Raw genomic sequence first — 25,962 nt, 5'->3', positions numbered from 1 at the left:
GAAGGCATTTTTGTCTTCATCTTACAGATGAAGGAGCTGAAGTTTTGAGAGGGCAGTGGATTTTCCCACATTACATTACATCTGAGGCATGATTTTACCTAGTTATCCTGTCTGCAAGACCAGCAGCAGTAAAATGCCTTAATTCACTGGTATGTGGGTGAGATACTAGCCCAAATTTAGAAGTTGCCTTTACAATCACAGATGAGTAAGGGAAGACTTCATAAAGTAAACAAATGTCCCTCAAAACAAAGGTGGAGCTGGGTTGGGTTGGGTGGGGAATGGAGACCCACAGAAAGGGTGTCTCCTTTATAGTGAACCATTGAAACCACTATAAAAAACCAAACATCCCAGGCAGTGGGTGCTCTGCCAGCCACTTCGGTCTACATCCTCCTTGTTCTCCTGGTGAACTTGATAAGTGGATTGGAGTCTGGTGACAATGACAGGCACTTGGTAGGGAGCTCCTACCTACCAGTATAAATCCTGCAACGTGCAGAAGACTCCTGGAAACTTTGCTTTTTATGCAACCTAGAGGCCATCGTTGGCATCATCTTCTCAGGACAAATGAGAACAGAACATCCTTTGAGGAATAATTAAATAATTGTGACACATGAATGTAACGGAATATTACATTCCATAAGAAATGAATATGATGAATACAAAGAAACATATTAGACCTATGTGAACTCATGCAAAGTTAAAGAACTGGGAAACTAACATGCAAAATATATTATATATAATAGCAATAATATAAATAGTATTTTATTATTTATAACAAATAATATAAATAAAATCAAATAAGTAAAATAACAATATCAATCAATCAACCAATAATAAACATTTACTAAATATTTATTAAGTTCAAGGTACTGTGCTAAGTGCTAGGTTTAACAGGTGCAGCAACAGCGAAACTATAGAAGTTGAATGCTACAAAAATTGTAACAATTGAATTTAAGCTCAGGAAAGAGGTCCAGGAAGCCAGCTACCTAGATTCTTTGCAGAGATGGGGACCATAGGTGTGAAACAATATATTTAATGTTAGATTTTGTTATGTTGGCTAATTTCACTAAATTTTGTTTCCTTCCTATTTTTTTCTTCTTTATTGTTATAAGAGATGGCTCTCTGGGAGGATATGGGGGAAGAGGGATACAGTGGAACATATAGATGATGTAAAAACAAAAGAGAATTTTAAAAAGAAAATGAAGACAGTTTTCCTTCTCTGCCATTTAGCTCAAACAGACTGGAGGGTGAGGGAAGAAAGAGCTGTAGTTACTTTCTCTGCTTTTTACTGTGTTCCCTACAGTTTATGAAAAGCTCTTATCTATTAGTCTGTTTCTCTTTTCTAGGCAGCTAGGTGATAATGAATAGTTTGGAGTCAGGAAAAGCTGAATTCAAATCTTGCCTCAGACATTAGCTATGTGACCCATGGCAAGACTCTTAACCCTTTCTATGTTTCAGTATCCTCATCTGTGAAACAAGAGGATTGGATTAGATAGTTTCTAAGTTCCCTTTCAGCTCTAAACCTATGACTCTATGATCCACTGATGAATATGTCATTATTTCTTCTTGCTGTGTATCCATGGAAACTCCACAGTCTCTTATCGATGGTTGCTGCAAACAGTGTTTTAAATTAAATGGAGATGAGGATAGAGGCAGAGGCTCAGCCCTGATGTGCGAGCACTCCTGGTTCTCCTTCAATTAGTTGCTTGCTTTACCCATTTTGTTCACTTTTTTGAGATGATTTCTGAGGGCCCAGGCTTGCTGGGAAGGACACATTCCACTGTGGTGATCTGGGACCTAGAAAGAGAGCAAGAGCAGTGAATAAGGCAGTGTGCATGAGGGTAAAGCTATAAGAACTGATGAGCTCCAGGAGAGGGGCCAAGGTACTAAATGCCTCTCCAGGAAGGCTACCTAAAGCTTAAGATAGTTACCCCCATCTGTGTATTGGGTTGGGGAATTGGGGAGACTCGGCTTTCTGTCCTAGCTTTATTAGCATGCTGTAGGACCTTCCTAGGACAACTCAATGAATCTCCTTGCTGGCGTTCCATTTTATCAAAAGGTGTGAATCACATCTGCCCCATCCCTGTTTACTGGACTACTGTGAGGGTGAAAGAAAGAGAAATCATGTGGCATATTTTCATGATTTTTGTTACTGGTAAGGATTACTGAGGATTTTTCAAGAAGAAAAAGGAATGATGGTGAAGAGAGATATCACTTTTCCCACTTCAGGTTTGCTTAAATTTTGGAAAAAAAAAGATGTCAACTTATGGAATGTTTTTAAGTCATCATCAATATTTTCTCCTAATGTACAAATTAGGATAAGGGTATCCTGAATACTTCTGAATAGAAATGAACCGAAGGGACATGTGGGCAAGGAGTTTCATCTAATCCTGAAGGTAAGGGCTGCATGCAGTCATGCTGCTGGCATATAACCTTACCAAGGCTGTGAATCCCAGTGAATGAATGAAAAATCATTTATTAAGTGCTTGCTGTATGCCAAGTACTGTGCTAATCTTTGAATATACCAATACAAAAATAAAGTACTTGCCCCTAGGACTTTCAAAGGGAGAAAACAACTCCCATAGGAGAACGGTAGCCAGGAGAGACTTTTTGGTTAGAATGTTACAGGGATGGTGAGTGGGATGTAGGGGAGTAGATTGACACACCCCATCAGGAATTTGGCAGAGTTGATTTGATCATGGTTCATGATTCTAGTGAGTTGCAAACAAAACATCCATGTATTTAATGACTCATTTTTTAGCCCTCTGGAAAGAATTCTTGTACCTAGCAGAATACCTTGTTCATAGTAGGTGTTTAAGGAATTTTGAATTGGACTGAACTAGGTATTTTTTGGAATGGAATATGGCTGGTATTTGACAGAATTGTAAAAGAGGTGAAATGCATCAATGATCCTGACTTTTATTTTCTCTTCATTCAAATATCAAGATTAAGGATTCTGAGCTGGAAGAGACTTCAGAGATCACCTCTTCCTAACACCTTCATTCTACCTATGAGAAAATGGAGGCCCAGAGAAATCAAGTGATTTGCCCAATGTCATACAAGTAATATCATGGGTGTTGAACTCAAGTCCTCTGACTCCAGCACAAGTAGTCTTTCTACCACACCATTAATGGTCTATTGTACATTTTGAGCCATAGACATCTAAAATTCAACTTGTCCAGAACAGAACTCATGATCTTTTCTCCTTCTTCCTAACTTTTCTATTTCTGTTGAAGGCACCATCATATTTTCATTGACTAATCTGAGTCATCTTTCTTTAATCTGACTCTTCCTTTCCCTCATTCATTATATCCAATCAACTGCAGGGTCTTCTTGTGTCTACCACCATGATATCTCTCACATATATCCCCATTTTCCTACTCACACAGCCAAGACTGTAGCTGAGATCCTAATCTGAACCTATCTGGTCTACCATCTGGACCTTTTATCTAGACTATTGTAGTTAAGTCCTAATTGGTCCCTAATCTCTCCCCTTTCCAATTCATCTTCCAAGCAGTTGCCAAATTACAATTCCTGAACACCAAGACTGGGTCTGTCTCCTCTTCTGTTAGCAAACCCTGCCCCTATTCTAATCTCAGATCCTTAGGGCTCTCATGCTGCCCCTTTCCTCTTCTAAGTGAATTTATATAAATATGTTAAGGTTTGACTCCCTCCTTGGAGAAAACATCTCTCCTGGAGAGAGCAATTAAACTCTGATGGTAGAATTTCAGTTGCTACAATTTCTTTGTTGAGACAAGAGCCTCAACATCTCCCCATATCAAACCATATAGACAACCATCTGCTCTTAAAATATGATAGAAACAATATTTCTTAGACCCCTACCATGTAAACTAGGCTAGCTTTTCCTAAGACTATAAGCCACAAAAGTTAGGTCACTTCTCTTTCTTAGGAGGTTTTGATACTGTCTTCAAAACTTGATCAGCTGAAGGAACTGGTTGTTGATGTAGCTTCCCTGGTCACTTGAGTACAAAAGGCCGTGAGGAGCTCCAGTTCTTTCTGGGGCTTCTGACCAAAGGTGTGACCAACACCAGCGAACTGGCATCAGCTGAATCAACATGGTATCCTAACTAAATAACCATGTTGAAGATCCTTCCCCTGCTATGGATAAATAAACCTTCTTTTGTTAATTGTTAGATGGAATAAACTGTCTCATTTTGTTCCAATATCAAACCTAAACTATTGGAAGACTGGCCTAGTTTAGATGTAGTCCAAAACATAAGGGTACTCCATAGGCAATTATTTAAGAGGTTGGGAGAAGTGAGGCTGGATGGAAACCTGAAAGCTAGTATTATGAGAGGCAATGTGATATAGTATGAAGAGTCTTACTTTGGAATCAGAAAACATGGGTTCAGATCTTGCCTCTGATGGTTGACTACTTGTTGACCTTGGGCATATCACTTAACCTTTTTCTGCCTTAGATTCCTAATCTTTAAAATTAGAACTCTGGACTAGATGGCCTTTTCCATGATACTATGATTCTATGTCTATTGGCCTCATTCCATTTCAAGAAATGCTCTAACTGTTAAAGCTAAAACACTAGCTCCCAATTTAGCAAATTTCATATTTGATTCATTTCCATGACTGGCTGCTTTTCATCTTTATGTTTGCTCCTATCATTAGGGAACTCCTTTGGTTTCTGCTTCTGTTACCCTCCTCCTTTCCTTTCTCTTTCTCTCCCCTCCCCCACATCCCCTCAGGGGAAAAAAGGGAAAAAATGACTTGTTTTTCCTGGAGACTTTACTACTTTTTATACCTATGGACACTGGCTTTGTGATGTTAGGCTGGACCAGCTGGGAGACATGGCTGACTAGTTCCCATCCAATCCAGTTATTCCCAGTTTGAAAATCCATCTGCAATTGATAAATTCACCATGTGCACCATGCTGATTAATTCTCTCTCTGTGCCTTGCTCCTAGACAGAGTCTACAGAAACAGCAAGTATATCTTGATTTGAGAACACATCAAGAGAGTGGACATTACAGAATTTCTTCTTACAATATGCAAGTTAATTCTGGCCTGCCTACAGCTATATCAATAACAAAAAATGCTGCCAATATTTAGGATCAAAGCAGAAATGCCAAAGTCACTATCATAAAGAGGAATAAAATGAAATAATTGAAAAGGAGTAAAGCTCTAGCCATTCAAATTAGACAGAAGGGTCAAGGACTTCTATCCTTGGTAATCATAGAGGACTGGGAAACGTGGACTCCAGTCCAAGTCTAACACTATGGAGCAAAGGAGTCAAGGCTACTTATTGACTTGGGACACAGGGAGGATTAATGGTTTAAGGTCATATGACTCAAAGCCTGATGGGAATGATACGGATTCATCTCAGATTACCCAGAGGAAAGGAAAAGATGAATCCCAAATATGAGTTCTTCCATGGATATTTGGAGGATAAGATCATGGATCTAGTTCTAACTTGTCAGGAAGTTGTAGTAGAAGCAACTATCCAGGTATGGACAGTCATGGTTAAACTATAACTCCAACACAAGAATTTAATGACAGGAATCCTGTTGTAGACCATAATGGATGAGCCACGATCAGGTGAAATGAATGATGAATGAATGAATAACAAAGCATTTGAACATAATAAATACATAAATACTTACTACATGCCAGGCACTGTGCTAAGCCCTGGGGTTACAAATACAAGAAAGATAGTTCCTACTCTCAAAGACCTTACATTCTAATGGAGGAAGGCAATGTGTAACATGGAGCTAAGGTTGGGGGAAAGTATGAGTGCTATCAGTATGGTTTAGTAATGGACTGAAAGAGATAAGGGTGCTTGGATCTAGGTAAGATAAGGCAAGAGCTTATCTAACAGAGCCCAGAATGATTCTGGAGGCAGGAACCCAAAGTTCTGGTGGGAGGAGAATGAGCAAGTTGAGGTTTGAGAGAGAAGAAACCTAAGATAAGTCTGGGTTCAGCACAATGACCATAACAAGATATATCCTTTCCTTCCCAGAAAAAAAAATGCTAATGCATTTTCCTTATCTCCTGTTTTTATAATTGTATTTTATCGGTAGCCTTCTCCAGAGTCTAGTGCCATCCAGGTAATTGTTTTCTTTTAGTCTTCCCTGGCACCACAAACTCTTTGGCACGGAGGGTCAAGATGTGACTGTAAGACAGATTGCATATAGAAGTTGGTACATGGTTACCCTGATTACCACCTTCCCTAGGGACTTTATATCCTCAGCTCTTAGCATAGTGTCTGGCACATAGCAGGTACTTACTAAATGCTTGTTGACTTAACAAGTGAATAACACCTAAAACTTAATGAGGGGATGAGTAGTCATCTGAATATTGTTCATTTATCTGATCTGTGATTTTGGTAGAAGTGATGGTCCTTGAACTAAAAAGGACTTTAAGACGTTACTTGGTTCAGGAATTTCAAAGGGCGCAATGTTGTATTATGGAAAATTGGTCTCTCCTCATAGCCGTAGCTGCTGCTTTTCGTAGACTACCACTGTCCTCCCTCTTGTAATAAAGATAATTGGCTTCTTTATATTGTACCTTCAGGTTTGTAAAGCCTTTTACTTACATTATCTTATTTGATCCTCACAATAACCTTGCAAGTTAAGTACTACAGATATTCTTAGTTTCACTCTCTAGGATGAGATTTGAAGTCAGGGAGACTTTAAATCCAGCCCTCAATCCTCTCTCTTTACACTTTCATATCTCTTAATCATCATTGTCAATTGTACCCTTTTTTGGGGGGAGGGGCTTATTACACCCTACTCTTTGTACTTTGTAGTTAGTGAGCACCAATAAGGACCAGATGTGTTCTGGTAAATGTTTAACAATTGGCTCTCTCTCTAAATACATCTGTATATAACTATATATAATATATTTATATAAAATGTATATATTTATTTGAAGTGTATATACATGTAGATACATATAAAAATATACGTATATATACCCATGATATACTTTTAAGTTTTATCTGCATTATTTACATTTTATCCATTACTTTCTTAGGTCTAAACAACCAACAAAACAATAATCCACCTCTAATTTGTGGTATTTGCAGATTTCTGAGGTATAAAAACTCACAATGATCTCTCTAGAACAAGTCTGAGCTGGCTCCAGCACACTCCTGGTGGGCTCCTTTGATCATAGGATCCTAACTGTAGATCTGGGAGGGCCAAATAAGTCATTTAGCCCAACTCTTTCATTTTATTGATAAGAAATCCAGGGCTTAGAGAGGTTAAGCAACTAGCTGCAGGTCACATAGATAGTAAGTGGGGATTTGAATCCAGATCCTATGACTCCAAATCTAGGTTAGTTTCCATTGCACCATTTGTGCTAGGGTCAATTTAGAAATATATACCATACTATGGGAGAAGCATGTATTTCAGTCATTCCCATGCCTCCAAGCAAGAATGTTTTACAACCATCCTGGTATGATACCCTCTCCTAAAAAAATCTCCCAATAAGATTTTGAAACCTCCCTAAATAATATTAGGGTAACTGATACTCTCCCCCCTTGCCAACAAAGGGTCATGCTGAGTTCTAACCTGAATCCCTTTTAATTCAATCCTAGCCTCAGCGGAAATGGAGGCTTGCTGCTCATACCCTGTGATATCCTTGGAGCTGCTGGGCTAAGTGAAGAAACTGCATGCTGGACAGCTTAGCATGTTAATAGTTTGCCTAACTCTTTCTATTCTACTTCTGCTAAAGAACCTGTTTCTAAACAGCTATTTCTCTTAATATATAAAGCTACCTTTGACAGATGAGAAATCCAATCTAATGCTTTTGAAGTTTTAAAATAAAATAGGGAACTATTAGTTTGCCTTTCTGGCCTTGGACCACCTACCAAGAACCAATTCTCATTCATTCATTCTCTCTCTCTCTCTCTCTCTCTCTCTCTCTCTCTCTCTCTCTCTCTCTCTCTCTCTCTCTCTCTCTCCCCCCTCTCTCCCCCTCTCTCTTTCCCTCTTTCTCTTTCCCTCTCTCTCTTTCCCTCTCTCCCTCTCCCTCCCCCCCTCCCCCCCCCCCCCCCCCCCCCCCGTCTTTCTCCCTCTCTCTCTCCTCTGCTCCATTAGAGCAATAAACTTCAGGTGTGTGCTGCCTTCCAAGTTGTCATTCCCAGTGACGCATCAGGCTAGTTGGCTTTTCCTTTCTTCCTCTCCCACTTTCTGTAGGGGGGATGATTAGGGTAATGAAAGCCCTCTGAGGTCTCTCCCTCCTCTCCCCAAGTCCTCCTCTCCCCCACTGAATAGGAGCTTTGTCCTTGCAAAGAACCACCATGAAATCTATCCGACCCAGGCAATTGTTGTCTGCTGGCTCCTGCACTGTTTGGATTTTGACTCTGTTAGAGATCTTGTAATTTAAACTTCAACCTGCTTATTAGAAATTTGAGATAATAGTTTAATAATATTTAAAAGAGTAGGGAAAGGAGACGGTGCCTCTTCTTTTCTTCCTCCTCCTTCTATTTCTTTCTCCATATCCTCTCAGGCTGCTTGGGTACCCAAAATTGTGATTGTGATTTATTCTTTTGTAAAATAATGAGACAAATGGTTTATTTGTGCCTGCTAGTCTTTCTTCAAATCTTGGCCCTTCCACAGCATCAAGTTGGAAATGGCTGGTGCCTGCCCTTGGTCAGGTATAGTGAGGGTACCCATTTCATTTGTCATCTGGAAAGACCAGAAGCTAGATCAACATATTTCATTTGTACTGTATATTTCCTTTGTACTTCCACCAGTTGGCTGTTGCTTTGATCAATTGGTCCTCTTGGTTAACATCCCTTGAGATCCTGCCTTTCTCCTTCTCTGTCTTCTTCTCAAGTATTGGTCACCTTCACCATGGGATTTGTTATTAGTTTGATTTTGCCTCTCTTTGTTTCCAGGTTACAACAATGATAATTTGAGTATGAATGGCATCCTTGATAATTGAGTCTACTTTCTGGATCCAGAAAACTTGACCTCTCAGAGGGATACCTCCATTGTAATAGAATGAGCCCGAGGCTGGGAGTTGGGAGAATCTCGGTTGCAATAAGTAACTGGGTGACTTGGGCAAGTCAGTTTCCTTTTTTGGTCTTCTGTTTTCTCATATCTAAAAAACAAGGCAGGGGCAGGGTTTGGACCAGAGGAGTTCCAGGGGTCCTTCCTGGTCTATAGTTCTTATTCTGTTTTGATGCAGTTTCAGAGCTGTGGGCAATTTCTATGTCACTGCCCTGCTCCCCATCCAGTGCTGTAGAGAACTATGACAGGCAGGGCAAAGAGGGTGTTTCTCAAGGTGCTGAAATTTACAGGGCTCTGAAAACTTGGTGTCAGGGTGTGCTTTTTCCTCCAGTAGCCATATCTTCCTAATCTCTGGCCCATCACACCCTCCCCACCTTCCCAGCAAGCCATCAGTTAGCCCTTTAGTGGTGTAGAAACATTGCAGTGCTACGAGGTATATTTTTCCCAAAAGATCTGAACCCCAGATGAATGCTCCCTGCCCCCTTTTCTTCAGATACGATATTCATAGTTTTGACTCGGCTCATAGACACTTTCTCCTTGGTCTCCTCTCCTCTTCCCTTCCTCTTTTCCCCATGCTGTCTTTCTCATGGTGACTCTCTAAGAGACAACTGCTGGTTCTTTCCAAGTGAAGCCATGAAGCTGAGCCTTCTATTTCAGCAGCCAAGGTAGCTCCCAGAGAGCTTGGTATGTTGGAACATGTAAAGCATTGTCCTTGATGCTGAATTTCATGAAGTCAAAGCTCCAGCTAGACTCTCCCTCCCCCTCCCCAACATCCATAGGTTAGAGACGAAAAACTCTTCTTAAAGGGATGAAGCTGATTGGAGAAGCAAGAAGTATGTAAAGGAAGCACGTTGGTTCCTCAGGATGCTTTTCTTTTCAATGGATGGGCACATGACCCTCCAGCTGATCCATGGCATTCTGTTCCTGTGATCTGCTTCTTCTGCTTATTAGCACATTTTACAGAACAAATGTAGCTTGTCCCTTTTCAAAGGGCCAGTGCCCAAGCTTTTTGTTTGGCTTTATGGAAATACCTGGGGTGAGATGGCAAAAGGAGCAAGGGGAAGAAGTCTAATCCATAGTCCCTGGAGTGAGGGACCACAGAATGGAAATCATACTCTCTCATATACACTTGTTGATATAATAATAAGTTTACAGAAGGGACGTGGTAGTGGTGGTAGTGGTAGTGGGATGGGGATTAGAGTGCATAATCATAGGCAGTGGGATGGGGAGGGAGTTGAGATCGGGGACTATCTTTTGCCTCTTTTTATGTCCTCAGCATTTAGCACAGTGCCTGGCCCATCCCAAGCATTTAATAAATGCTTATTGACTGACTCACTGAAGGTTTAACTCTTCTCCAAGCTCTGGGAATCTGGGATCTGCCCTTTAAGCAGGGAAATTATCAAGAGCCTTGGATTCATTGAGAGGTAGCACGCTGTAGTGGTTAGAGGGCCAGAGCTGGGAATCAGGAAGACCTAGATTGAAATCCTGACTCACAGGCTTGCCAAACTGTGCTACTCTGGAGAAGTCACTTTGACATGTCTATACCTCATTTTCCTTATCTGTGAAATGAGGGATTTGGACTCAAATAAGTCCATGATCCTATGATCCATAATTAGGCAGCTCAGCATTAAGTGTGGCATAGAGAGCTGGAAGTGACCTTAATAATGTAATCCAGCCATGTACCAGGAAGCCAAGGCCTAGCTGGTATTGGAAGCTTGCTATCTGCTCTGCCATTCTCCAACCTGTCCCCACCAGGAACAACCACCCTCTGGACCTACACCTTCAGAGAGCAAACCACTCCACTGAGGGGGAGTTAATCCACTAAGCTTTGGGACTTTGCCCTGGGGTAGCCAAAGCACAGCTAATCATCTGCTGATTGGCGGGGGAGTGAATGAAAACTCCCTATTTTGCTGGACCCAGAACATCCTTCTACAAGCTGTTCACCAGGACATCAGGGGCTACCTTATTGGCAGCATCTTCCCATTTTCTCTATTTCCACCAGTGGATCTCTCCCCACACCATACATGCAAACTTTCCACCTCTTGCTCTTAGAATGATAATCAAATCGATATTGTCCATGGAAAAATTTGCTTATAAAAAAGGTCTGCCGATCGACTGCTCTGTGGTTCCATTCACAAATCCTGTGATTCCTCAGACTAAAACTCCCTTCTCAGCCCCCTAATCCCCTCTATGTGTTGTAACCCCCTAGCACAATGTAAACTCCTTAAAACCAGCAGAACAATTTGTACAACAACATTGTAAAGACCAACTTTGAAAGACTTGAGAACTCTGATCAACGCAGTGACATGTCCAAAACAATTCATTATCCCAAACTCTCCGTTTTTTCTCACTTCCCTATTACAGTCAAGGGTACCACCATCCTCCCAGTCACTGAGGCTGGCAGCCTTGACCTCTCTCTCTCTCTCTCTCTCTCTCTCTCTCTCTCTCTCTCTCTCTCTCCTCCAGTCTATTACCAACACTTCTCAATTTTATCTTTGTTATCATCTCTCACATATGCCCCTTTCTCTCCCCTGATATCACTAGCACCCTGGTCCAGGCCGTTATCACCTCACACTTGAACTATTGCTATAGCCTGCTGGTTGGTCAGCTGGTGGCAAGTCTCTCTTCACTCTAGTCTATCAGCTGTCAAAGTGACCTTCCTAAGTGTAAGATATTACATCCATACTCAATGAATTTCAGTAGCTCCCTTCACCTCCAGCATCAAATATAAAATCCTCTGTTTGGCATTCAAAGCCTTTCATAACCTCACCCCTTCCTACATTTCCAGCCTTTTTATATCTTACAATCTCCCTGTCTTGCACATATTTTACAATCCAGTGATACTGGCCTCTTTGCTGTTCCTCAAATGAGATACTCCATCTCTCCACTAGGCATTTTCACTGGCTGTCCATCGTGTCTGAAATGTTCTTCATCTTCCTCTCTACTTTCTGTATTTCCTGTATTCCTTTAAGTCCCAGCTAAAAATCTCATCTTCTGCAAGAAGCCTTTCCTGATTCTAAAACCTTCCCTCTGCTGATTATTTCCAATTTATCATTTATATTTATATATGTATATATGCATGCATATGCATGCACATATATGTGTATACACATACATGTCCACTGTCAGTTCTACTATAATGCTTGTTTTAAAAACATGATTTTGTTCCAATATTGATATATTAGAAGACAATTTGAATATAAAGCAATTTTTTGTTTAATACAGAAAATCTCACCTAGCTGAACTAAGCCTTGTAGAAATACACAATACACAGATATACACACACACACACACACACACACACATACACAAACTCTGTCTCTCTTTTTCTCTCTCTCTCTCTCTCCTTCTCTCTCTCTCTCTCTCTCTCTCTCTCTCTCTCTCTCTCTCTCTCTCTCTCTCTCTCCCCTCCTTCTCTCTCACTCTCTCTCTCTCTCTCTCTCTCTCTCTCTCTCTCTCTCTCTCTCTCTCCCTCTCTCTTTTTCTCTCTCTCACACACATACACACACACACACTCACACCCTTCTAACATTTCCATAAGCAAACTTCAGTTTCCACCCCTCTCCTCCCCCAGCCCCATATTGTATTTATTGTATATCTTCTAGTGCAGGGGAAGGGCTGGCCTTCATCTGTGAACTCCACTCCCATCCCTTTAAACCTCCCATTCTGTTACTGCCACAGTGCCTGGCCCCTTTGTCCTTGAGTTGCCTGGCAAGGCTACCCCTTCACCCAAATCCATTGACTTTACTGAGCTCTGTGGGAACCAGGGCTTGGGCTGAGCAGAAGTTTGGAGACCTCAGACCCCACCACTATTTATTGTAGTATTTATGTATATCATAACCATTTGACATGGCTAAAATTCTGCTACTTTTCTGTCTTTTTTATTTGTCACTGACAAGGTTTTTGAACGTTGTGTACTAGCCTCATTTTTCCTGTGGCTTTATTAGGAGATTTTGTGTAGAGCAGTGATTTTTAGGAATACACATGTTGCATTATACCAGAACTAACTATATAGCATATATGTATATATATATATATATATATATATATATATATATATATATGCACACATACATATAATGCATATTTACATATACACACATATATCCATGAATACATATATACACACGTGCAAACAAGTGTATGTAGATATGTATATGTTCAGTCCCTGTCCCTATAGATGTATGTGTATGCATGCATATGTATGTATGCATGTATGCATGTATATACTTTGCTATCTGCTCTGCATTCTCCAACCTGTCCCACCAAGAATGGCCACTCTCTGGACCTGCACCTTCAGAAAGTTTTGCATGTTGTCTCCCCATTAGGCTGTCAGCTCCTTGAAAGGAGGGACTATCTTTTACTTTTTTTGTATCCCAGCACTTAGCACAGTACCTGACATATAGGATTGCTTGTCCTTCATTTTGAAGAGGACCAATGACTAATCATGGGGTGACATCTTGACTTATGTATGAATTGGATTTAAGTGAGGCAGAGCTGCACAAAGTGATCAGTGTCACTCTCTTCCAGAGTCATTTAAGTCCAGTGGCAAGACAAAAGTTGGGATGACTGGCACAGTCTCAGTTTTCTCAACTGTAAAATGGGGAAAATAATAGCCCTCACAGGGTTGTTATAAGGATCAAATGAGATATATTTGTAATGTACCTAGCACAGTGTCTGGCACACATTAGTTGCTGCATAAATGTTTATTCCTTTCCCCTTTCTCCCCAAATCACGATTGTGAGTTATCCAGGAAAGTTTACATCAACATGTTCAACATCATCTACTTAAGAAGGCAGTAAAATATCTAATTCATCTAAAAAATTTATTGTATAATAAACTCAGAGCTGGAAGGGGCATTAAATAGCATTTAGACCACTCCTTTCATTTCACCGATGAGAATGAAAGCCCAGAGGGGTTGAGGGATTTGTTCAAGTGCTAAAGCTCGTTGGATACACAGCCAGGAGTGAGGTCAAGGCTTCTTGCCTTGTCTGGTGTACTTTGGATCATAACCTGCTACTTCACCATAACTCAAGGAAATTTTCCAGTGAAGTGAAACATCCTTTCTATGGGACATCTCATCCCTGAAGCCAGATGAATGAGGCATTACTATATAGAAAGCAATTAATGAACTGTTAAATGGATAATGAATGGTAACATCCTATGAAAAACAAGTACCCTAGGAACTGAAGGAAGGGAGAGGTCAATGTGGACTTGAGTCTTTGGAACAGTTTTATGGAGGAGGTTGGCCATAAAGTGGGTCATAAAGGATGAGGAAGATATAGGTAAGTGAAAGGGAGAAGGGATGGCATCCCAAGTAAGAGAAATGTAATATCCTTGAGGTAATAGCCTATTTCATTTTGTCCTTGTATTCTATAAGAAGTACCTATGTCTTGTCCCACTCCTTATCTTTTCTGGAGGGAGGGTCTGGACTTGTGATTTCATTAGTTTAAGATATTCCCTCCACTGATGCAAATTGACCTGGAAGAGGCCTTTGAGATCAAGTCAAACCCCTTCATTTTACAGGAGAGGAAACTGAGGCCCAGGGGGGTTAAGTGACTTGCTTAGGGTCATATAACTAGTAAATGTCTGAGACAGGATTTGAACCCAAGTTTTATTGCCTCAAAGACCAGCACTCTATCCATAATAATATGTATAACATAAGACTCTAGGTTACAATTTCCTCATTGATGAGTTCCCTATCTCAATGAAATCACAGCTGTCCCTATGCCTATCCCCATCTCTATCCTCATCCCCATGTAACTTATGGTCTAACTTATCACTTGCCCATGGACATAAAACTAGTATGTATCAGTGATATATATGATTATATTATATGATTTTAACTTATTGATATTATATGATTTGAACTAAAGTCTTCTGACTTCAAGACCAGCCCAACATCCACTATGTCACACTGCTGAGCTTACCTCTCATGTTGGTAAATTGAGGGTCTTCCCCTCCCATATTGATTCTTATGTGAAGGCAAGCTAGGCCATCTTTTGCCCCAATTCTTACCTAGCCTTTAATCACTGAATGAGTGTTGTCTCCGACAAACTGAGACCTGAGAAAGACTTAAACTTAAAAAGGCCAAGGTCTCCCACTGCATCTGGGGCCATCGCCAAATCATCCTGATCTATGACTTGCCAGTGGACTCTGGTGACTCCGCAGGAGAGAGTGAGGCTGATGACTCTGCACAGCTCTGACTTACTTAAATCCAATTCAAGACGTCACCTTCTGGAGGTCATTGATCCTCTTCGAGAACGAAGGACTACCAATAGCTTCAGTATGGTGTTGTCAGGGCACAGTGGGAAACTTACCTGACTGGAGCAGAGAGTACTTTCTGGAGAGTAGTAGGACACCAGGTTGATAAGTAGATCAGTAGGATGGAGACCCTTAAAAGCCAGGCGAGGAGTTTGGACCATTGAAGACCCTTAAGCAGGGGAGTAGAATGATGATGAAAACAGAATTGATTAATCTGGCACGAGTGTGTAGGATGAAATAGACGGGAGAAAGACCAAAGGCAGGGGTACTAGTTAGCAGCTACTGTAGTAACAACGTGGTAACAAAAGACTAGCCATGGTTGGTGGAGTGGGCATAGAGAGGAAATGGCCTATTTAAAAGAAGCTTCAAAGAAAGAAACAAAAATCTGTGTGATGGACTGGATATAGGGAAAATTGGCATAGAAGGCAAAGTCAGAGATGACTCCTAGGTTTCCAGCCTTGGGTTGTCTTTTGACTGACTGGTTAGAGCTCTTTAATTTGTTAGGAAGGATTCAGTGCTGATGGCTAGGAGAGATCCTTGAGAACAAGGAGACCAGCTGTTAGGTGTTACTGAGAGAAAGTAGAAGGAAATTCCTAATACAGCTCTTGCCAGAAATGCGTGGTAGAACTTTTGAAAATCATGTCAGTGACCATACCTCCTCTTTATTCATTAACAGAGTCTTAAAGAGTGAGGAACCTATATATTTCATATAGCCAAACTGTGTTGCTTGCTCTAATATATTTTATACAAAATCAAATGTATTTTTATTATAATATAATATCTACTAATAATCTAATATATTTTTATACAAAACCAGGCTGTTACGGAGGAATATGAGGAGTTAGGTGAAGGAAGGAGGGTGAGTGGGAGGGATTGCTCTTTGTCAGCAAATTTCTGCAGAGAATGATTGGAAAGGAAAACTCCATAAAATAGTTAAGTGCCCACTTGGACCCATCTGTCTGGGAAGCCTAGCACTTTACCATGTCTTATGGAAAATGTTCTCAGCCTGCTACTCCCCCAGTACTGAGAGCACAGCCCCTAGGGGGTTAGGGAGGGAGGAAGAAAACTTTTAATATACACTAAATACACACTGTGTAGGTATCATTGGTGAGAAAACCGTAAAACCAGCCTGAATCACTTTCCTTGGGTGTCAGAGGCAGCCCCCACCCACTATGATTGCTATCTCCTGCCTCTTTCAGGTCTGAGAGCATTCCCTGTAATTTCTTTTGCTCTTTGAAAAGCCTTAAAGGTGAGAATGTCAGTGGTGCTAGTGGAAAATCTCATTGGTGGAGAAAACACTGCCTTCTTTAACCATGCTGAAATGGTCTCTCCTCGATCCTCCCTCCATTCATGTTGGGAAAGCCACCTGGGCATAAAAGGCTCTTAGAAAAAGTACTGTTACTTGCCGTATGAGGGTAGAACATGAGACAGAGGGTGTTGGCTATGTCTCTAGCTCTTTAGGGTAGTGCTTATGAATTAGGCTCTCAAAGACTGCTGAGCTAATTTAGATCAAAAGCTCATAGGATTTAGAACTGGAAGGGACCTCGTGAGTTGTCTAGTCCCACCCATTTGTTTAGAAATGAGGAAACTGAGTCTGAGAGGTATTTAAGGGAGTTGTCTAATAACCCAAAGCAAACCAGAAGGTCATGGGGTTATAGATTTAAAGCTAGAGGGGACCTTAGAGGTCTTTTAATCCAATCCCTTCACTACAGATGAGGAAACTGAGGTTCAGAGAGGCAGTATGATTTTCCAAAAGTCACACAGGTAGTAAGTGGCAGTCAGGATTTGAACTCAGGTCTGATTCCTATGAGTTGTGATATGTTATTCCAGAAAGGAGACTTTTTTTCCCCCAAAGATGTTCTAAATTGCACAGGGTATCTAAAAGTGCCATTAAACTTCACAGAATTGAGTTGTAATACACAGTATAAAGCAGATATTAGAAAAATTTTCATGGTTTTTTTCTTTAAACAGATTAAAATTCGTTACCTGTACAGAAATAGAGAGTTATGTGTGAAGTACCAATGGTTTTGCATTCATCGTTCTATGTCAGAAACTTAGAAAATCACATGTGCTTATAGGTAGGTTCTGTACATAAATTCCTTCCCCTTACTCCTACCCCTGGTTTTATAAATTACCTCTACTCTTATCATTTCCTGCTCTGGATGCCTGTTGTATGACATCATGTGGTTTCTGTTGCCCTACTGTAACGCACTTACTACGTACTGCTATTATCTCATGCAAATAGTTTAGGAAAAAATAAGCTAGTGGGAGGCACTGACATAGTGGCTAGTTTCTTTGACTGTTTCCTGGATTATGTGTGCACAGGCAGTTAATCGTTAGATTAAAAGAGAAAGTCAAGGAGGAGATAACAGATTTTATGTCTGAAATGTTTCCAGTGGACTTCTCAGTGGCAATGATCTCTGTTGCCTCTGCTCACTTATAGTAAGCACTGAGCTATACACAAAGTGTATATCACTTGAAGACTTCATTGGATGTTGACCCTAATCCCTGCCCATTCCAACTTACTCACCCCCACCCTTGCCTCCTCCCTGTGTCTTCCCATTACTAAATTTATGTGTTCCAATAAATAAGCTCTCTTGTTTGTTCAGTTACACTTTCTTTCATTATTTCTGTTGTTCTTTTTCCTCCATTCTATCCAGACCAATTAGATTAAATCTCTTCTAAAAAACGAAACAAAATAAAAACACACATAAAAAACTCCCCAAACCAGCAACACCTTTTATAAATGGCAGTAAACTGAGTCTCTGCAATAAGAGAGATTTCCACATTCTCCTGCTGTGGAATGTTAGGAAGGGGAGGAGAAGGGATATCTTGAGAGGTGCAGAGGGCCATTGTAGACCACCATTGTTGTTCTGTTGGGCTTTGAAATTTATCATCTAAAAAACTAATTGGCATTCATATTTAATGTCTTGCCTTAATTCATAATTGGTACTACTATATTCTTTTTTTACGTCTGTAAATATATGATTTTAAAAGTGTAATTTCTTTATTCCATGGAGCCAGAGTATAAAATCTGCTTCCACTTTTTTTTTTAAAGGTAGACAGTGGGGATAAATAGGAGTTGACATAGATAAATTTGCTTTACGGGAAACATTTCAGCAATTTGTTATAGCCCACCAGATGGTCCTGGTGAGACAGGCAAGCTGAGCTGTCAATGTACCCCTTAGCTTGGGCAGGGGAAGAACTCTTTCAACCCTTCTCAGGGGCATGGCTTGCTTTTCCTAGAAACTTGCTCCCCACTCACTTCACGGGGGAGGCACTTTTGTTTTAAGATCTGTGGGCTAAAATGGCTGCCTATGACACACTGGCTTCTTTAACTACCTTTGAGATTCATGTTTTTTCCTTTTTTTTTTTAATAAGCCAGTTCATATTTCAGGGGAATTTGACCCTGAAAATTATTCTCTTTCTCCCTCTAATGCTCTTATTTCAGTTAAATAAGTAGCTCAAACCCCCAGGCAGTTGGTACTGGCAAAATCCAAATTGGGTTCATAAAACCTAAATAATTTAAATCTACTTCCCTTCTGGTTTGTTCTCTCTTCTTTCCCAATCTCGAAGCTCACATTCAAGTAAGCAGAATTGGCAGAGATTCAAAGAGCTATCTGGCTTTTAATATAGTATCACATGCATACCAAGAAAACTTAATACAATACTAATTGAGATAACAGTTCTAAAAGGGCCAGCTGTTCCTCTTAGCAAGAGGGTGGTGGTGGTGTCTAGTAGAGAAGAAACAACATGGCTACTTTCTATTTCATCCTGCCCTCCATGGAAAGAATGAGTGGAGGCAGGGAGCAGGTGAAGTGGACAAATGGGAGTGGATTCCAATGCCCAAATGGGGTCAGTGAGAGATCCCCCAAAGTCTCAAGAATAAATAATGTTAAAACCCATTTCAATAATAAAACCCACTTCTACATTTCCAATGGATGCTGGAAGGGTCTGGAATGTCTATCCTCAGTTCTTTAGCCTCTTTTCCAGTGCCCTTGTCATTGGGAAGTGCTCAGCCAGTTGGCACACAACTCAACCCACAATGGAAAAGCTCAGCATGGGTATCCTGACAGGGTAGCTCTGCTGATCCCAGTCTTTTTTTTCTTTACTACTCTCAAGGTCAAGTCTCTGGTTCTTTACTTGTCCCTAGGGGAGACATTTTGTCATGTTCCCCAAACCCAGTGAGAACCCAGATGTTGGCCCAGACTAGATGCTCAAATTTGTCTGAATTCTAGCTCCACCATTTTCACTAGTTTCTAGGAGAGGCATTACATTGGGACACAGCATGTAGGATACCTCTCTTGGGCCATGAGACAAACGGACACACTCCCAGGTCCTCAAAAGCAATACCTAAGCAGGACTCAGATCCTGTCCTTTTGCCCCAATCTTTTATCAGTTCAGAAAAGTTTTTGTCTTGAACTATTATACTTAAGGACGATCAGATGGCCATCATTTAGAAGGTCAAATAAATCTGTATGACGTCATGTTACTGAGAAGAATTTTAGGGGCTCTGACTAGAAGCAGTGGAATAAAACAGGAAAATCACTTGGATTTGGAATAAGCAGTCTTGGGTTCGAATGCTACTTCTGACATTATCTGTATGACCTTGGATCTGTCACTTAACTTTTCCATGTTTAGTTTTCTCATCTCTAAAAATAAGGAGTTGGATTAGATCAAAGACATCTCAGACTCATACCTGCTGGCTGCAAGCGGCCTGCAAAACTCTTTAGTGGACCTGAACCAGATTAAAATGTAATTTGGAAATGTTTAACAAAAATCAATAAAAATACAATACAACATAGATAATGTTGATTTGTGGTTTTCTAAGTCAATGTGTGATCTCAGGGATCCATTTCTATTTGAGTTTGACAACAGTGAACTAGAGGAACTTTAATGCCCCTTCCAGCTCTAAATTTACAATAGTATGCTTGTCATTTCTATTTCCTCTCATCTTCACTCCCCAAGCGAAATACAGATAATACAGGTAACTTGACTGACCACTAAAGAAAAAAAAAGGCTGTTTTCTCTCCCTGGGAATCTTATTCTGTTACTGAAACCAAGCTACGATGATGTTTTGCATTTCCATAGGGCTTTTCAAAGCCCTATATTTTCCTTAAAGATGCTTTGAATTTAAGGGAGTAAAACAAAACAGAGACTAGCAAATGGGAAAGGATAACAATCAAAGTTTACATTTTTGTAAGGTATGTGTGTATGTTGCCCATGTGTGTTATGTACATGTCCACACGGGTTTGCTAAGTGGGGCTCATTACTTACCCCTCTCTAAAGGAGATTCTGATGGTTGACTGGAGGGAAGAAGGAAAAGGGACCTCTATGCTGACTGTTCATGCTCTCTTAGGAGAGGAGGGTGGTACTAGACTAGAATTGTATCTGTTTGCCTCCTTAAATATTGCTAGTTTCAGGGAACTATTTTTCTTAGGTTCAAAAAGTGGCTTTTCTTATTGCTCTTCTCTTAAAAAGGAATAGTTAGCCTAAGCTAACGTCTGAAGTTTAATCCCTTCTCACTAAATACTAGTTACATGAAAGACCATTACAGATAGTGAATAGAGAGTTTATCCTAGTAAACAGATCCATTTATCCATGCTGATAGTAAATAGATACCAGAGAAATTATGCATATTAGAATATACCAGACAACACACACAATGAATGAGCTTTCCCACTAGGAGTGAAATATCTCAGCTCAACTAAGTCTATCTCACTCAAGGGTAACTTCTCCAGAATTGCTAAGGAAGCCAGGTGGAACTCAGTGAAATGTTGAGGATCCAGCTTTCCCCTTTACATCTCCCTTCTAAAGTCTGTTCTCTCTTCTGGGTCTATCTCGGAAGAGTCTCTAGAATTGTGTGTGTTTTCTCTTGAATCAGGAAGGAAGAAGAATGCTTCCTGTCCAAAGTTCTTATGTCCACAATGCCCCGGTATGCAGGCATGCAGAATCAAGTCATCATTTTCTCCACCAGCGAGGAAAGTCTCATGCAAATGCCTTTAGCAAGAGTATGGACTATGTTCACATAACATTTTACATTTTGCAAGGTGATTTACATCATGTAATCCTCACAACATCACTGCTATTATAGCAGGTAAGTATTCTTATTATTACTGTTTTACAGATGAGAGAACAGGAGCCCAGAGAAGTAAAAATGCCTTCACAGTGCCTCACAGTAAGTCTCTGAGCTGGGAGCTGAACCCAGGTCTTCCTGACTCTAAGTTCAACACTTTATTATTATTATTTTTTATTTTTAGGCGATTGGGGTTAAGTGACTTGCCCAGGGTCACACAGCTAGTGAGTGACAAGTGTTTGGTCTGAGGCTGGATTTGAACTCAGGTCCTCCTGACTTCAGGGCCGGCAGTCTATCCACTGCGCCACCTAGCTGCACCCGGTCAACACTTTATTCAGTGTGCCAAATATTGCTGAGAAAGCACATTTGTCATGAACCAAACCCATTTCAAGTCTTGATTCCTTTATGGGACTTTGAAAGAAGGATGACTAAAGTTAAAAAATGGGTATTTCCTTTGATAAATAAAGCATCTCTCTGACCTGAGGGGAAGTATGGGGGCAGAAGTGGGTAAGGGAAATGGTGGTATTTCTTCTTTGACTGAATTTAAGATATCATTTCTTTTATTTTTATTTTTGGAGGCAATTAGGGTTCAGTGACTTGCCCAGGATCACACAGTTAGTAAATGTCTGAGACTAGATTTGAACTCAGGTCCTCCTGACTCTAGGGTTGGTGATCTGTCCTCTGTGCCATTGAGTTGCCCCAAAATGCTATTTTGATGCCCCACCTCAGGATACAATGTGAACAGTTAGGCATGGTGAGGAGAGAGAACTTTATTTCAAAATTCATCCCCATTGCAATTCCCATCAAGATTGAAGCTGGGATTCCATCATTTTAGTTTCTCTCTCTCTCCAAGTGAATAGTGACTGATTAAAAAGAAATGAGTATTTTGATCCTGGTAGGATGTTCATATTAACTTGCGGGTTTAAACTCGCATCCATCCACTGGCCTGGTATATAGACCATTGATAAGTAATGAATGAATGCAAAAAGCATTTAGTAAGTATTTACTATATGTCAAGCTCTGAACTAATCTGAGATACGCAAAGCATATACAGACCCTAGCCTACAGCAGCTTATATTCTGACAGTCTGTTGACGTTCATTATGTACCTTTCTTAGGATTTAGTGGCAAGAAAGATGACAAGGTCTCATGGTCTTCCATAATACCAGAAGGGCTGTGGTGACAGCCACAGTTTATTTAAGTAGTGTGAACAGCCATATCAGCTCTACAGAAATGGGTGCGGGATGCAGTTGCAGGGGTCTGGCCCACCACCACTTGCAATGGACCTGAGGAAGTGGGATTCTGAGTTCTCTCCCTCAGTGGTGAGATAGGGAAGTAATGGCCAGCAAGGAGGGAGGGAAATGGAAGGGAGCAGTGGCAAGAAGGTTAGGAGAGAAAGGTCACCATTGGTGTGCTCTGCACTCCATGGGGTCTGGTAACTCTGGTTGGGAGAGAGGGAAGGAAAAGGAGAAAGAAAAGGGGAAAGGACAGGGGAAAGGCACTTCTCATAGATGGCTGTTCCTTCCCAGTTATCCCATAAAGTCTGGGTGACCAGGATCAGGGGAAAGTGAAAAAGGAGGTGGAAGGATGCCCTTGTTGGTAACTGTTTCTGCCTGACCACCCTCATGGAATCTGAGCAGCTTGGGTCAAGGATGGGGGGACAGACCTCTGCTAGTGGCTATTCCCTTCCAACCACCTCCTGGGTTTCAGTTCAGAAGGGTCAGAGGTGTCATGATGGTAGCTGAGCCCCCAGGGCACCACGAGGTCTCTGCTGTGGGAGGGGTTGGAAGTGGAGAGCAGGATGGAATCTGCTAGTTTCCTACTTCCCTAGTTCTTACTAACTAGTCCAGCTGTTTTGGTGCTGCTGAGTACCTGCTTCTTTTGTCAGTTTCCTCTAAATTTTGGCACCCTGGGTAAAAGCCTATTAGCCCTGTCCTAGTTATATCTTCTATTAGAGGTAGGGCAGAGATTTGGCAAATATGACCTCACCTATGATGACTTTTTTGAGGCATAACAGCAGACACAATGTGTACAATGGGAAAAGTAATGATGAGTTGGAGGACCTGGTTTCAAATCCTGCCTCTGACATCTTAGTAGTTTTTTAACCTTAGGCAAGTCATAACTTTCTTAGGCCTCAGTCTCCTTATCTCTAAAATGATGGGGTTGGATGATCTCTGAGGTGTGCTCAGGATACAAATCTATGATCTAGACCACAAAAAAGTAGAGATTGGAGGCAGCTGGTATAAAATAGTGAAGGCAAAGAATGAAGTCAGTGACCTGGATTTCATACAAAAGTATTGTTGCCTTTTTTTCCCCCTGACACCATCCAGATAACGACCTTAGTTCTTGACTCATCTTGGCAGGTATAAATGTATTTGAGTGTCAAGAAAGGAGGTTATCAGGAGCTGCATGGAGGTAGGGAGGGAGGCGAGGCACAACTGTTTTTTGAGAATTAGATCTAGCTAGGAGGAGGGGTATTTCAGTTTAACCAATGTCATCCACACAATAAATTAATTAAAATACACACACACGCACACACACACACACACACACACACACACACACACACACACAGAGAGAGAGAGAGAGAGAGAAGAGAGAGAGAGAGAGAGAGAGAGAGAGATCCCATTGTCTTTCATTTGGAGAGGGAAGGTTGAAGTCTCCTGCAATAGAATTTCTAACATTTCAACCCCAATTGAGAAACAGCACTCACATTACCTTCAAATCTGAAGGACATGTTGAACTGAAGTGATGGCTTTCTGGATTTGATTTCTCATCAGTGGGAGCTAAGCATCGGGACCCCAGAATTTAATTTCTTCCAAGCTCAGGTCCAAAAGGAAAATTATTTGTGAGGGCTTCATGAATTCTGGAATACAGCAATCCTCAGAGTTGAGCTGATGGTGTTTTTGTGTGACATGTTAATTACTCCAAACCTAGCCAGGTTAGGGTTTCTTTCCAAAACATCCAGTGCTGTTCATTCTGGGAATTCTTGTTCCTGTGAACCAAGGGTACACTTAGAATGCAACACAGTTTCAAAGTCAAAGGAAGAAATGTGGAAGGAGCAAAATGTGCTCTGGGTTTTGGCAAACAAAAAATATTTGGAGAATAGAATTGGGGAGGGGAGTAGGGGCAGGGAAGTGAAGCTGGGCCATGTTGCCAACTCTGTAGCCATACTAGGTTTTCCCAACCTTTATCTGGAATCCAGAAGGCAGAGAGCCAGTTTCCTGCCTAATCAACTCAAACCACCTACCTCTTGCCCGCCCCCTTCCCACCCCTACCCACACAGGCAGCAGCATGAATGCCATGAATTTGGCGAATAGCTGACTGCTTTTGTCCTCTTCCTTCCTTTTGTGCTGTCTCTGTCTCTTGGTCTCTGTCCCACCCCCTTGCCCTCCCTCCTTCCCTCTTTTCCATCTTTCTATCTCTTGCTTAGCTTTGGTTGTCTACTCACCCAGCCTAGGATGCTCTCATTAGACACAGGCATTTTAACTAGGAGAAAGAAAGGAGGGATGAGAGGGAGAATGGAGTTGTGGTCTCTCTGCCTGGTGGGTGCAGCTCTATAGATCTAACCCAAAGCTGATGATGCAGGTTGAGTGTTTCATTATTACTTTACTCTTACCCCCATTCCACAGGCTTGATCTTCTCGAAGGCCGAGAGCTACACCTTGGTGGTAGGCGTTTTTGATTTGTCGTGTTTAAGTAGGATAGAAACTTTAATTCCCCCCAACCCCCTCTACCCCTGTCTTTTAGGGCCTCTTGGAACTGTTGGGTGGTGGCGCTTCTGAGACCACTTCCACATTCCCCAATGGCCTTGGCCTGTGCTTGGTTTTTTCTTAATTAAATTTGAAAGCGACTTGGATAAGAGGGCTTTTCTGAGCTTGGTGGGCATTGGGCCAAGGGTCTGAGCAACTGCCACAGACTAGCACTACCACCCACAGGCCTGATCCCCATGACATGTGTACAGATTATGAAGAAATCCCTCTGCAATAAGGCTGTTAACTCCTTAGCGCTCATGTTGTGCTTCGAATATAACTATAGAGCCAGTTGAGAGAGATTGGCTTCCCTTATTGAATTGACTAACCTAGGATTGTCTGAGGAAGTTATAGAGGTGGGATTTGGGATCCCCTAAATATCTTGGTGTGACAACCAGAAGTCTACATGCATTGAGGCAGAGCCCTGACTCCTCGAAAATCTCACTCCTATCTCACTCTCATCCCTCATTCAATAATTTAAATAAATGGCTTGTCTATAGTAGAATGTATTTTTTGTATTTACCAGGAGATTTTGTTTTTTTGAGAGAGATATTGGAATCACTCTGGTGTACTTTTTGTTGCTCTTCAGTCATTTTTCAGTCATGTCTGACTTGTCGTGACCTCATGTGGGGTTTTCTTGGCAAAGATACTGGCATGGTTTGCCATTTCCTTCTCTAGCTGAGAATGAGGAAACTGAAGCAGACAGGGTTAGGTGGCTTGCCCAGGGTCACATAGCTAGTAAGTGGCTGAGAAGCAAATAAAAGGGGAGATATAATTTTATTGAGTACCTTCTGAGTATATAGTGCTCTGGTATTAAAGAATTAAAAAGTAAGTCTTTCCCTCAAAGAACTTAAAAAGCAATGAAAACAAAGACAGATATACATGA

At 41.1% G+C, this 25,962-nt stretch overlaps 1 long non-coding RNA gene across 1 annotated transcript; it reads right to left on the bottom strand.

Moving 5' to 3' along the window:
• Window positions 1–841: 841 nt before the first annotated feature.
• On the bottom strand, window positions 842–24,368 carry LOC144457946 (uncharacterized). Its single transcript, XR_013487540.1, has 3 exons — window positions 24,044–24,368; window positions 15,307–15,419; window positions 842–1,794 (listed from the first exon to the last, which is right to left on the bottom strand). It is a non-coding gene; the product is annotated as an uncharacterized LOC144457946 (long non-coding RNA).
• Window positions 24,369–25,962: the final 1,594 nt, after the last annotated feature.

This window comes from Phascolarctos cinereus, unplaced genomic scaffold, assembly GCF_003287225.1.
Source record: "Phascolarctos cinereus isolate Bilbo 61053 unplaced genomic scaffold, phaCin_HiC Scaffold_5;HRSCAF=322, whole genome shotgun sequence".
NCBI lineage: Eukaryota > Metazoa > Chordata > Mammalia > Diprotodontia > Phascolarctidae > Phascolarctos > Phascolarctos cinereus.
This window is presented reverse-complemented; position numbering and strand designations above follow the sequence as displayed.